We start from the raw sequence: 13,816 nt of genomic DNA, 5'->3' as shown, positions 1-13,816 counted from the left end.
AAATTGGCCACATCTTTTGAAATTTAAATGATTTTCGGGATACGCAGTTCGAACATACATAGAGCCCCCGACAGCCTTAGGTCTAAAATCGAAAAAAATTTGTGGAAAGAAAATAAAAATGCTTCCGAAGCAATTATTTCATTTGACTGATTGCTTTAACGTTAATATTTATGAGGGAAATGCCTATTTTTTCTACTACCGAAAAAAGATTAGCAATGTGTTTGGAAAAAAGTTGATATTTCTTTAATTTTCCAAATAAATTTTACCTTATCGGATGATGATTACTTAACGAGACTTAGCACATTAATATTGTTGGGAAGCGAGTTAATTTTTGTTGGCTTGTTTACGAAAAGTTTCATCATACTGAAGATATGATAAAAAAGGCTACCGTCAAAATTGAAAAGTAACGGAGCCGGAAAATATAATTGGATTATAAGTGAAAAAGTTTTTCATTGTGCTTTTTCAGTGCAATTTTTCCCACCTACCCAAAATATATGAAATTGAAAACATAAGTACATCCGAAAAATTTCCCATAATCCCGTCCATTTATGTTGCTTACATATTTTTCCCTTTCATCAGTCGAATTGGTTATGTTGTAGATCTTAAATGCAAAGTCCATGTATGCATAACAATTGCAAAATTTCATTTTGCTACAACGAACTTTTCATCGAGTTCACTGTTTCGAGTCAATCTCCCTAGTTTTTTTACCTAAAACTTTCAATTTATTGTATCCGCTCCAAAAGTGTACCGATGTGTATAGTAAAATTAGTGAACGACTTGAGAAACCGAATAAAAAAGGGGAAAAAAGAAAGAAAAATGGCAACAAATTTCTGAAAAACTTTTTAATGTGCTGTTGAGAGTAGAATGAAATTTTTAGTGTAAAAGCATTTTTGTACGAGAGAACGATACTACAGTGGCTGATTGATGAATATAAAGGATGCATTCCAAACTATAAACTATTTCATGTTTTTATATTGAAATTACTTTAAGCCAGTGTAGAGCAAATAATTTCGGAGAAGAAAACGAAGAAGAATGAGAATAAAAGAAAATTGTTATTTACCTCATTAAAAATGTTCAATGTCTATGAATTGTTTACGTGTTAGTAATTATTACTAAAATGTTGAGAGGCTGATAAAAAAGCTTATCAAACTTTAATTGGATGTCTTTAATGTGAAGAAAACAACATGCGGCTCGATTTACTTTTCATTTATATGAAATCCAATTGAAATCGCGTATTTTCCATCAAAATAATATGGAAGATTGAAATCTACACAATTAGAGATGGATTTAATATAATACGTTGAACATCTTGACAATGATTTCATGTCACAATAGAAAAACTCCGTCACAATAATGCTAATAGTAATAATAATTCTACAAAGGAAAGCTCTTCACAAAGAATTGTATATGCATGTTCTTGTTTTAATAAGAATTTCATGAAAAAAGATCTGATGCTTGTGAGCTTTGTGTATACGTTTGTGCTTACGCCAAATGGTTCTCATTTATTTATTCCATGTTCTATTCATGTTTTGTGTCGTGAACATACTAAAAGTAAAAAAAACTGCAGCTAAGAGAAAGAAGCGTCGAATCTATTATTTGTTTCTATTGTTTTTTTTCGTAGCTGGTGACTGAGAAATGGCAATATGACGCTGCATGTGATGCACTCGAAATCTGTGTTTCAGGCATTGTTTTTCAAGCTTTTTCTCTCTTTGAAAATGTAAATACGATTGTGTCTACCTAAGAACAAATAAAGAAACAAGCACATCCTTTACGAAACACTTTTCTTTTTCGACGTGTTTTGTTGTTGTTGTTCCAAGCAAATCTTTATCCTGAAATCGACATCTCGACGAGTGAACGTCCTTAAAAGGATTGAACAGAAAACACATGTACACAAATAAAACGTACATATGTTCGCCGTGTATACTTGAAATCTTATGTTTTTTTTTTGGCGTACATGTTCTGCCTTCGTTTTCTTGCCAAGTTAGCGAAGCTCGTTTTCTTTTGTTCCTATTGTCATTCTCGAATTTTCTTTTTTGTAAAACGAACGAAAATACATGGAAATGTGCAATTGTGCATGGTGTGTCTATTGTACACGTACAGACAGTTAAACTCGAATACATCTAAATCTATACATATATCGAATGCAGCTTATAACAATGGACTACGAAAGAGATGCAATGCAAACAGAGCATCTTGATTTGCTGCTGCTCAGCATATAGCTGAGAGCTGAGAAATGCTGAACTCGTGCGGCTAACGCATATGAAACGGATGGCACGCACACATGCATTCTCCCCGTTTAAACGGTTATAAACATTTGATTGGACGTTCAATTCAAAACTCAAAACTTAGTAACCAGTTGAGTTTGAAATTGTGTTGCGACCGACATATGGGAAGCTGCGAGAAAAACATCACGTCGCATCCCTCGTTATTTTGCTTACGTAAGTGAAAGCAAGAGATGAGATGCGACGTGCTGTTTTTGCTCTCAGTCTTTCATATATTCTGAAAGTGTACGTCTAACGCATACGAAACGGATGCACGATACATATTCCCCTTTCACTTCGTATGTTCGCTGGTATAGTGTGTAACCATTGTACCGGCAATAGCGTCAACGGCAGCACATACGAAGCGAAAGGGGAATATGTATCGTGCATCCGTTTCGTATGCGTTAGCCGCACGAGCTCAGCATTTCTCAGCTCTCAGCTATATGCTGAGCAGCAGCAAATCAGGATACTCTGAATGCAAATGCACAATAAGTTTACAATAGGCTTTGAAGAATATACCGAAATATGCCCAATTTAAAGAAGGAATATTAATTAACCTTATGTGATATAATCATCCCCCCGACATGAAAAAAGTGACATGGTGGCGCCATGTACCTGTAATATGGTGGTGAAAGAACAAACTTTGCATGTGCGACCACACAACGTATTTGCGACCACACTGTGATAGACGATTTGTTTTTTCTTCTACTTTTTTTTAAACGAAATAAATTTTAAATACAAAAATGATGAAATCGCAAGGAATTTTCTAATTGTAAACATTTTATTTTTGAAAATAGATAAATTTTATGATCACTCTTTGCGACCACGCACATTTTGCATTTGCGACCACAAATTATTTCATCCAAGTTGATAACAACTAACATCAATAATGTGGTCGTACATGCTCTTACATGAAAATTTGTTCTTTCACCACCATGTTGTACATGGCGCCACCATGTCACTTTTTGCAATACACTGTCATGTCGCAGGGATGGATATAATAGCTTCATAAATTAAAAACGCTTCCATTGTATTACTTCCTGTCATCAAAGTTTTCACAAATTAATATCCATGCCTCAGATGTTAGATTTATACTAACCAAATTCATCACATTTTTACGTTGAGCATAGAAAGCAACCACTTAGATATTTTATACATATTTTTTGGTTCATTTGATTTCATATTTCATATATGATCTTCGAATTGGGCTTTATACATCGTCTTATCCAATTTGATAGTCAAATATTTCTTACATGCGTATTTTAAATTTGACCTAATATTCAACTATTCAAGCAAAATAATTGAACACAAGATGCATTCAACTGGAATATGCTATGTCAAATAGCCAACACATCTGAAATTTCAATTCGTAATTTAGACATCTATTCGATTTCAAAGCAGGACATATCAATAATTTATTCCGAAAAATATCCGGAATTATGATTGTCATGTTTTAATAGCATAGGTGGACGATATAGAAGCAAAATGTCAAATGTGATTGAATGCTCTAAAATACTATTCGCTTCATAGGTGGACTTCCGAGGGTCCCGATTTCCATTGCTTCAAATTGACAATGATTTCAACAGTGATATTTAACTTTCGTTAATTACAAAATGGCATAGTCAAAATTCGAAACTTATCTTTTCCAAACATCTTTGTTCAACAATTTTCACCGTATATTCTATAGATCTATGAAGCTTAAACTGTTCCTATTTCATATCCATCGTTCATAAGTTCAATTTATATGGTGCCAGCTGAAAATATAATTTTTTGCTGAAAAAATGGATAAAACGTTATAAATATGAAACATGATGTGTTATATGCTGGCATATAAATCACATACACACCCCACAAAATCGGTGTAATATATGCATTCGTCGGAAATTACATTTCTCGTTTGTAGGTTTGACTTCCTTTGAAGTTTGTGTATCGCACATCGGTGAAGTGATATGAAAAATAAATGAATTCCGAAATATTGTCTATATAAAATGATATAATACTCATATGTCTCCGTACTTAAAGGTGGATTAAAAATATTTTTTGTAAATAAAGTGCCTTTGCTTTGGCATTTAATGTGCATTGAAGATAGAAGGACACTAATGAGACAAGCACTTGTGCGTGGACGCAACCACATGCAAGCACTACTTAAATTGTGTTAATGCTCAACATTTGGACATTAATTATTTTGGCTTAATTCATTTTTATTTATCATAATTATCATCGTGCATATTAAGGCACGAATTCTTTTCACGGCACACATGAAATATGCGAGCACACTCCGCGTGGGGCTCAGTCATTCATGCACGGATACAATCAATTCGGCGGTAAACGACATGTGCACATAAGCATGGAATAATTTTCAGCAAAAACACAAAAACGTTTCATCAATCATCGTCATTATAATAAATGCGAAAATGTCATATTCTGTATGCGCTACCAAATACACTGACGAATATATGCTATTAATACGGAAAAGTAGTAAAATGTTGCTGAAATAAACGACCGAAACAAACGGAAATATAATATATGATGTCACTCTTATATATTCCACACTCAAAAATCAAAGTGAAATGAAGCGTGTATTTGATTCATCATTTGATTGGATATGCTATAAATCGCAAGGTATGTGGATAAAAAAAGACAACAATTAGGCATCATACGCACGTAATATTTAATGGAAATTTATTTAAATCGGATTCTATTCCTCCCTCCGCGATGCATGTGGGCTGCTGGTGTGGGTATAATATTTTTGATGGTCGATTTTGCCTCATTAAATTAATTGTTTGGGTAACATTATTTGCAGTGAAATTACTTTCAGGTATATATATACACAAATACCGTTTATTCGTGGATTATTTCGTCGACTTGTCGAAGATTTTCATCATTACCGTAATTGGAATGAAATAAAAATCCTCGAAATGCAAAACAACGATGACGATGAGAACAAGTCGCTTGAGCATAATACACATTTCATTTTCCGCTTCCATTTCGAAACATCTTGGGAATGGAAAATCCATTGAAAGCATTTCTTCGTCTTTCTTCTATCGCTACCACGCTTCTTCAGCACTTACATTAATATTGACAATGACAGCGGCGACTTTGTTGGCTTCACTGACGATGAATGTACTCTCTTCCGCACACACACACATACATTCTCAAATTTTCTCTAAGGAATCAACACATCAACTGAAAAGAATGATAAGATTGATAAGATTATGATTTTGTTCCTCAATGACAACCACCATTTCTATCGCTGCTACTCCATTCCGCTTACGGATTAGTTTCAGAGCGGTAAGAGACAGAGACAGATGAGGCAGAGAGTGTGTGTGTATGAATATAGAATATGTGTGATTCATCGTTGTCGGTCGCATTTGAAATATACCTACCCCATATGCCAAATGCACACAATCCCAATGTACAATAGCAAAAACGTAAATACGGCGGAATAAATGTGACGCCGAATTTTTGAATTTTATTATTTACGGAAGGTATTCATACATTGGCCATTGTAACGCAATAGGTTGTGGCAGCTTTGGTGGTTTTAGGCACACGCGAGGGATGAAAAGTTATATCATTATTATATTGAAGTAAACAGAAAATGTGCCTTATATGAATAGGATTCGACGATAAAGGCGATAGAGGGAGAAAGATAGGACGCGCTTAGCGACGGTGTTGGTGATAATAATGGTTAAAATCTGTGTACTGTTTGTTGTGTGTGCGTGTGACATCTTTCATTATTTGCTTTTGCCCGCATTGACAACCAACAATGATGACATGATGACTCTGACGATGTGTTGTTATTGTGTTTCGGATTTTCATTTTTTACGCATTGAATTGAATAACGGCAGGAAGCCTGAAAATGTGTTGAACGGCCTCATCCGCTGGCATACATTCATCCGCACATACATTATAATGTACAAATTTTTCGACTATCAAAAGCATCAAATTGAAGCATTTTTATGCATACTTTTGTGTACATTACCACGAAATGACTTTTCCTTTTCACTTTTCTCGGTCTGGTGTCACATTTACAGTTCTTCCTTGTTGCTCTTAAAATCACATCACGCACATTATCATCTATTCTGTAGAATTTAATCTTATGAAATTGTATCCTATTGACTACTGATGATATTTCAATGTGCTAGCGAAAAATGTATTGGCTTTAGGGCTTCCGATTAAGTAACGTAAATCACATTTTCGTAAAATGCACCGATTTGTTGACGTTATATAGATGTTTCTGCACAATTTCATCTTCTCTGTACAATATGGTAATGTTTCGATTGTCAACGTTGTGCGCGTTCCCTCTGGCACCACTGGGAACGAACATGGTATGTCAAAAAAATGACGCGTTCATTCAGCAATACACACAATTGAATTTTTTCGATGGAATATCGTTGCCACTTTTCGGTGGCTGTTTATTGTTACTGCTACTTCGTCTATAATCTCATTTGCAGCGCGTATTGAAATGTGAGTGCAAATGGGAAATTCAACTCACTCAAGCAATTTTTTTTTGGTGAACGACAAAAATCCATTTCATCACGTTATTTATTTTGTATGTGTGTGGCTTTTTATTTGTTTTTTCAAGTTCATGCAAATCATAAAGCAGAAACCGATACAATATATGATGATTATATTTAATGTGGATGAAATTATGTAAAAAAAGGAATCCGAAACCATTTCACTGAGAAATTGGAACCCAGCTTTAGGCATCAACATTTCATGAATGGTTTTTTGATGTTTTTTTGTCAAAGTAACCAGCATATTTTCTAAATTTGGTGAAATTTGCCAAAAATTGCACATCAGAAAGAAAAATGAATTAAAATAACAGCTTAATCAAAATTGAAATGAATTTTAGCATATCGGGAGCATCGGCCATATGAAAATTATTATGCATGATATTTTGATGTTAAATACGGGGACACATAACCATAACAAATTACTTATTTCCTTTGCACCCATTTCCTCTTCAACATATCATGTTGCAATATTCATTTTCATTTTCGAAATTTCCATGCAACACCGCAAAATGATTGCTATTTATTATTGCAGTAAATGTTGATGATCCTTGAGCATTTTGTGAAAGTACACACACACACACACACAATGGTTGCCTTTAAACATCGACAACGATTATTATATACTAATGATGCTGTTTCAAGCATCCTAACTGGGGCTTTTCAGAAGAGAACTAGAGAAAATAAAGAATGCAAACAAAATACAACCGACAGAGCATACTATACAATATATGCAACGATCGAGAAACAAAAGTCGTTGGATAATAACTAGGATAAGTTTTCCACTTGAAAAAACTAAAAACGTGCACAAAACGAGAGGATGGGAGTGGGAGAGTGATCGGATGAAATGTATGTGGTGATTGCGGTGCATGGCAAACAATTCACGGTAGAAAGATTTTTTAGACCCAATAGAAAGTCAATGACTGCAACTACGGTTGTGAAACCACGAACGCATAAAATTGTGATATTGTTATGATTGGGCGCCTCACGGCTCATATATGTTCGTGACTGTATGTGTATATGTAATAAAATATGTATACCCGTACAGCTGCCACACATCGTTTCGATTGCAATGCATCGTAAATATACAAATTGAGTGTGTGTGTGTGGGTGGGTGTTGGTACAGATACTCATTCAGATTTTACTAAGCGCAAAAATTGAAAATAATAAAATTGTGACACGAGAAGAAGCAAAAGTGAACATGAACCACACTAAAAATCAGCGAGAAAAAAAGAAGAACGTATTTTCACTGGATACGCTGAAGTTTTATCTACCGACTGGTGAACCAATAAAAATGAAACAAATTTGAATGACATCCACGATGAAAATACCACTAAACAGAGATATCTTGGCTTTTTTATGGATGGAAATCTTTCATAATTTCCGACAGAAAAAAAATCGGGAGCTTCTTCCACGGAAAAAGCGTAAAAAAAATGTTAAAATGACTCGTAATATCTATATGGTAAGCTTCTGAGCGATAGGCCAAGTATACAGTGTAATACGACGAATCATATTTACAAGAAAAAAACCGAAAAAAGTTAAAGTTGCTTTTATTGAAATTGATGCTATCCCGCTGACGCTGTCAGGCCATAAAATTTTCACGTTCGTTTTGATGCTCGTTAGAAAGAGAGACAGTGCGTCAAAAACAACAATAAAATCCGGATTATAAAAGCAAACACCAGATTTTCATTTCGCATTCACGAACCATTCCGTTTCAAGCCATTTTCGGTTTCGATACTTAGCTTCACATTCCACATTTCGTATACAAATCAACATTCTCAACGCAATTTTCGCATCTCCACAGATTTATATTATAACTCGAGACTTGGTGTTTACTTTTTTTTTGCGCTGTAGTTTCAGTTGTAGTACAGTTTCATCCAAATAGGCATCATAAAAACAGCCCATGCATTGCACATTGAACGCAAAACATTCGTAAATTTATCATGCGTATCTTATAACATTGATGTAGATAAAATCCATATGGAATGCATTGCTCTTACAAACCATATGTACATCTCATATGACAATGAACCATAAAAAATGGTTATTTCACAAACAATGAAAGACACTTTTTCAATGGATACCACGATTGCATTGACATTTCTTTAAAAAAAATCCTATATACAGGAAATGATTATTCGAACATTTTCATTAAATAAAAAGAGAGTTATTCGAAAATCATTCGTTGTGTTATTAATGCTGATGAATTTGCATCCAAATCAGTTGTAACGAAAATATGAAAAATTTTGAATTTTATGTCATATCGATTTCGCTCAATACATTTTAAATACCTGTGGGATCCGCTTGGAATGTATCGCATAGCGATTTTGTAAATGTTTTTCATGCACACATTTCCGCAATTTTTTCACACACCAATAATCAGTTTCGGGCTGAACCTTCATTCGTTTCGATAGGCCATGGTCCCTTTTTATCTAACGCATATATGTGGACAGATATTGAATAACATCAAACGAAAACACTTTATTTCGTTTCAATACTTTGTGTGCATTGAAAAGAGAGTTACGCGAGAGTATGTTGTGCTTTATATCGAATTAAATCGAATGCAAAAATCGATGCATCGCTCTGTTTATACATTTGTTAAAATGCATTGTGCAAATTGAACATTAGTTTGGAAAAACAAATTTTTGAAATGGGCAACAGCATTCAATTGATATTTTCCAAATAAATTTTGCAATTTGGCAATGCCATTTTCCGAGGCATTTGTTTATTTAATCCGGTTCGTTTTATGGAATTCAAAAATACTAATCAGTGGAATTTATTGGTAATTTAATCCGTAGGCGCGCTTTGAACCAAAAGCTCCATACACTATTCCATGGCTTTGCATATTTATGGTATATTGGTGTAAATTTCATTTTGCACTATTTATGCATACATAAAAAAAAAATTGTGTTGAAAACTGTGCGCGGGGTTTTCGTTTATGCATTCAATAAATTTATAATGTGCAAACAACACATCGTTAAATACGAGACAAATAAAAACTATCATCAGATCGTCCATGTATATGTAGATGTAGTAAATGCGATTTTCAAATGCATTGATTTCACAACAATGACGGCACAAATAACCAATGGCCGTCTCATTGAGGTATTAAACAAACGAAATGGCAAATCGAAAATTCATCTCCAAATGCACACATTTCAATTGACAATAAAGTGTCAGCCAGAAATAGAAACGAGAATGGCGGCTAAAAGCCATTAGATAATGAGTAGACACTAGAATAGAATGGAAAATTACCAGTGCCATTACAGCGTCATGCTTAAGTTGGTTACCACACATACGATGTGCGATGCCATAGAATATGGTTATTGCATTAATCAAAAAATAATAGCAATTACTTGCCGTCCAGCGTGCAAAATCAAAACACATTTTCGCTCAATTGCATTTTCAAAGAAATGTTCACGATTTTCCAGCTCTGAATAAATCATCGTCGTCGTTTTCATTGTAGTCGCCAATTGGATTCGGTCTCATGAACTGTCGAAATACACTTCGAGTGCATACGATTTTCCTAAGTAAACTGATTCAAAGCAATTTGGTATTCATTTAACATTCACTCATCTGCCCAATTTTACCACGCGGAATATGCTCATACATGGTATCCGCAACGAAATTTTCGTTTCAAATTTGTCAATTTTCAAATACGAAAATTATCCAAATGTTTGTAGGATCAAATGTGATTAGAATGTTTGCAAATACTTTAAAATTCATTCAATTGGACAATTTATTTTGCACACGGGAATATACACTTTAGACAATCGAAAAGCATGAGACATGCCGCTCGATTGAGCTGAAAAATCATTAGAAAAATTTAACGCATATTTCTGTGTCCGGAGAATCATTTTGCGCAAATGGAAAACGTATATTGAGAATTCACAGCACTTGATCACATGCACTTGATTAAATTAATTGCCCCATCTCGTACTCTTTATACTAGCATACAACAACGACATCACACGTCGTGTCGACCACTTGTGCACCTATTGCATGTGCAATAAAAACATGATTTATTCAATAGCCTAACACATTCGAAGTGTTAATGTGATGAACTAATTAAATTTCATGCACCCATCGATTTCAATATGCATTGACATTTTATGATGCTTGCATAAGCGCTTCACTAAATCAATAATTTGCGAAAATATTGCTAATTGGATCGACCTTTTTTTTGTTAGTGTTCACTTCAATATTGCAGTAATGTGCGAATACGAATTATAAATTTTTCGCATTGTTAATATGAAAAAGCCATTTAATTGACAAATCGGGCTTATACTTTGAAGCGTTCATGTGCCTTATAAATACTATGACAAAAAAAAGAGATTGAAACAATGAATCATTGGAGTTTGTGTCAGTGTTTTTCGACGAATCGAAGCTGAAATTGCCATGTACGATTATGGTCTGAAGTGGAACCGGTGTGAACAAGATAATATCAAGTGAATTCACACTTGCACCTTTGCTGACATTATTTTCAGTGAGGAACTTTTATGTAGTTTCACATCTTTCGTCGCACACATATGCAAAAATGTAGAACAATTTCCTTAAATATTTGATGATCATGTACGATAATTTATCTCCATTGTGTGGATGCATTGTCGATATGCGGTATAATGCTCGGTTGCTCCGAGCAAGTTACATATTTTTCAGATATGAAATGTCTTGTGCGGGAATAAAAAAATAGCAAATGGTAATAAATAATAAATATAAAGAAAGACTTATAGGAAATAATGTTGGGCTGAGCTTCCATCAGTGGTTTTATATGAGACGGAGGATTTGCGATCATGTTTGGTATCTGTTCACTGAAAAATGATAAAAAAGAGATAGGGGCGAGGTCACGATATTTTACCAATTCAGAAAATAGGATTTTTTAAAAAATAAAAACACTCTTTTGAAAATATCAGGTCGGGATAAGATTTTTTCAAATGTACACATATTTGTTGCCATTGGACTTCAATAGACCGATTTTGTAAGATCCCGATGTGATTTCATTTTTCGATTGCCTAAGACTACCCCTTGTCATTTATACGTTATGCTACTCAAGCAACGAAAGTATGTGCAATGCGTTTTTTATGTTATTTTGTTGTCTTTATCCTCTACTCTAACTCACTGAAACCGTTGATTGATGACTTATAATTTATGTACACAGTTGAACAATGAATGTTCGGTGTTTGGAGGAGTAATACATCCAAATGCCCGTGTGTATCGTATTGCCGTCACACACGAACCGAACACAAAAATACCCTTCGACTAGTTGGCAAATGGAAATGTGTACTACATTCTACTTCATTCGATTTGTATATATCTCTTCCATTCCCGGTGCATATCTAGAATGAAACACAACAGCATCATTTTATGTATGAAATATGAATGCTAAACAATATCCTATTTTTCAGACATAGAAAATGAACTTTTGTAACGGTTCAGCGGATGATGTGATCTCATCAAAAGAAATAGTTGAATATCATTTTAGATGCAGGTATGTAAATTACTCCAAACAGTATGTGCCGGAACATCTATATTTATGGGTCTGGATATAACTCATTTTTTTCATGGGCAATACAATCCATTGTGTAAAATGAATACCAATACCCATCTGATTTAGTAAATGTGAATCTTTATTGATAACCACTAAAAATAATGAGTTTTCTCCAAAATAATGGTTCATTTCAACGTGATTGGTTTTTTACTCTGAGTGTATTTCAAGAATATGGATAAAATCCAGCACACTGTGCCATAAAACATCAAATGATTATCGCAAAAAAGGTTTTAAAGGGTATGATTTGGCGTTTTAAAATATGAACAAATTTTTCAATTTGCTGGTGATTTTTCAATTTACATTTCTGATTCAAAATAAGGTCTGCTTATCATATTCTTGAACGAAGAAACAACTAAAAAATCAAATATCAAATGTTTATTGTTCAGAACATGAACAAAAAAGCTGTATGGAATCAAAGCAAAATTCTCAAGTGATGATAAATTAGTGAATAATGAAAATTTGCTGTGCAGCATGCAAACATATTATTCATCATCATTCTTTGTGCACCTACTCATTTGGATGCCCGTTCCATTCATTTGCAGTGGCTAAGCGGTTTGTTTAGCCGAAGCCAATGTGCTTGCGCTGGCGACACAATATTAATGATTTCGGCTTCGTTCGCTTTCACTTCTAATTTATATTACACTCTGATCCTCTGTGAATAGAACAACACCTGCTGCTATTGTGTCCGCCGTTGGTGGAACATTTTCTATTATGCTATTTTAATTTTTGCGTTTAATTTATACTCGACTACAAGCAAATGGTTAAATGTTGGTGTTCGTTTGTTAGAAGTAAAACCAAATATAGAGGCGAAGTGAAAAAGGTAAAACTTCTGTCATAAAATATCCTCATATAATAACATATATTCCCATTTTACATTCACTGGGCTCTTTGTCGTCATTTCAAATCACATGCTCTTGTTGTATATCCTTTTTGGTTTGTGTTGCTGTGCATAATTGTGCAGCATGCTTCAGAATGGATGGCAAAAGGTAGAAAATAATAGAAATATTTTTATAAACTCAAAGTTGAGTAACACAATTTTTATGCATGGAAAACAACATAAATAACAATTAATTAAAAACTTTTTTCCACTCCATTGTTATTGCCGCATTTTTGCTAAATTCAACGCTGGACATAGAGAGGGAGAGGAGAGAAAATAAATATAACAAAGTGATTGTAAGTAGAGCACACCTTCTGCTTGCGTTCTAACTCATTCAACTCAATCCTATTCACAAGCAGCCACCATTGCTTGCTGTAATTGTTGCTTTTTCTGCTTTTCAACAAACAATGACATACTTTCCTAACGCATTTATGCCTTTCTTCGGTGTTCTACTTTTGCAAATAAAATGATTTATACTTTTCTGCATTTTATGTAGTTTGACGATGCGGAATCACATAAAATGTATAAGTTTGAATTCAAAATAGCACTTGAGTTTATTAAGCGGACAATCATACAGAAGCCAAGAATCTAATATTCAAAGAAATATATAATTATA

The sequence above is a fragment of the Contarinia nasturtii genome, unplaced genomic scaffold (genome assembly GCF_009176525.2).
Source record: "Contarinia nasturtii isolate CC-2019 unplaced genomic scaffold, AAFC_CNas_1.1 Cnas_scaffold_695, whole genome shotgun sequence".
NCBI classification, from domain to species: domain Eukaryota; kingdom Metazoa; phylum Arthropoda; class Insecta; order Diptera; family Cecidomyiidae; genus Contarinia; species Contarinia nasturtii.
The sequence above is the reverse complement of the archived record's forward strand: the minus strand, read 5'-3'. Positions refer to the sequence as shown.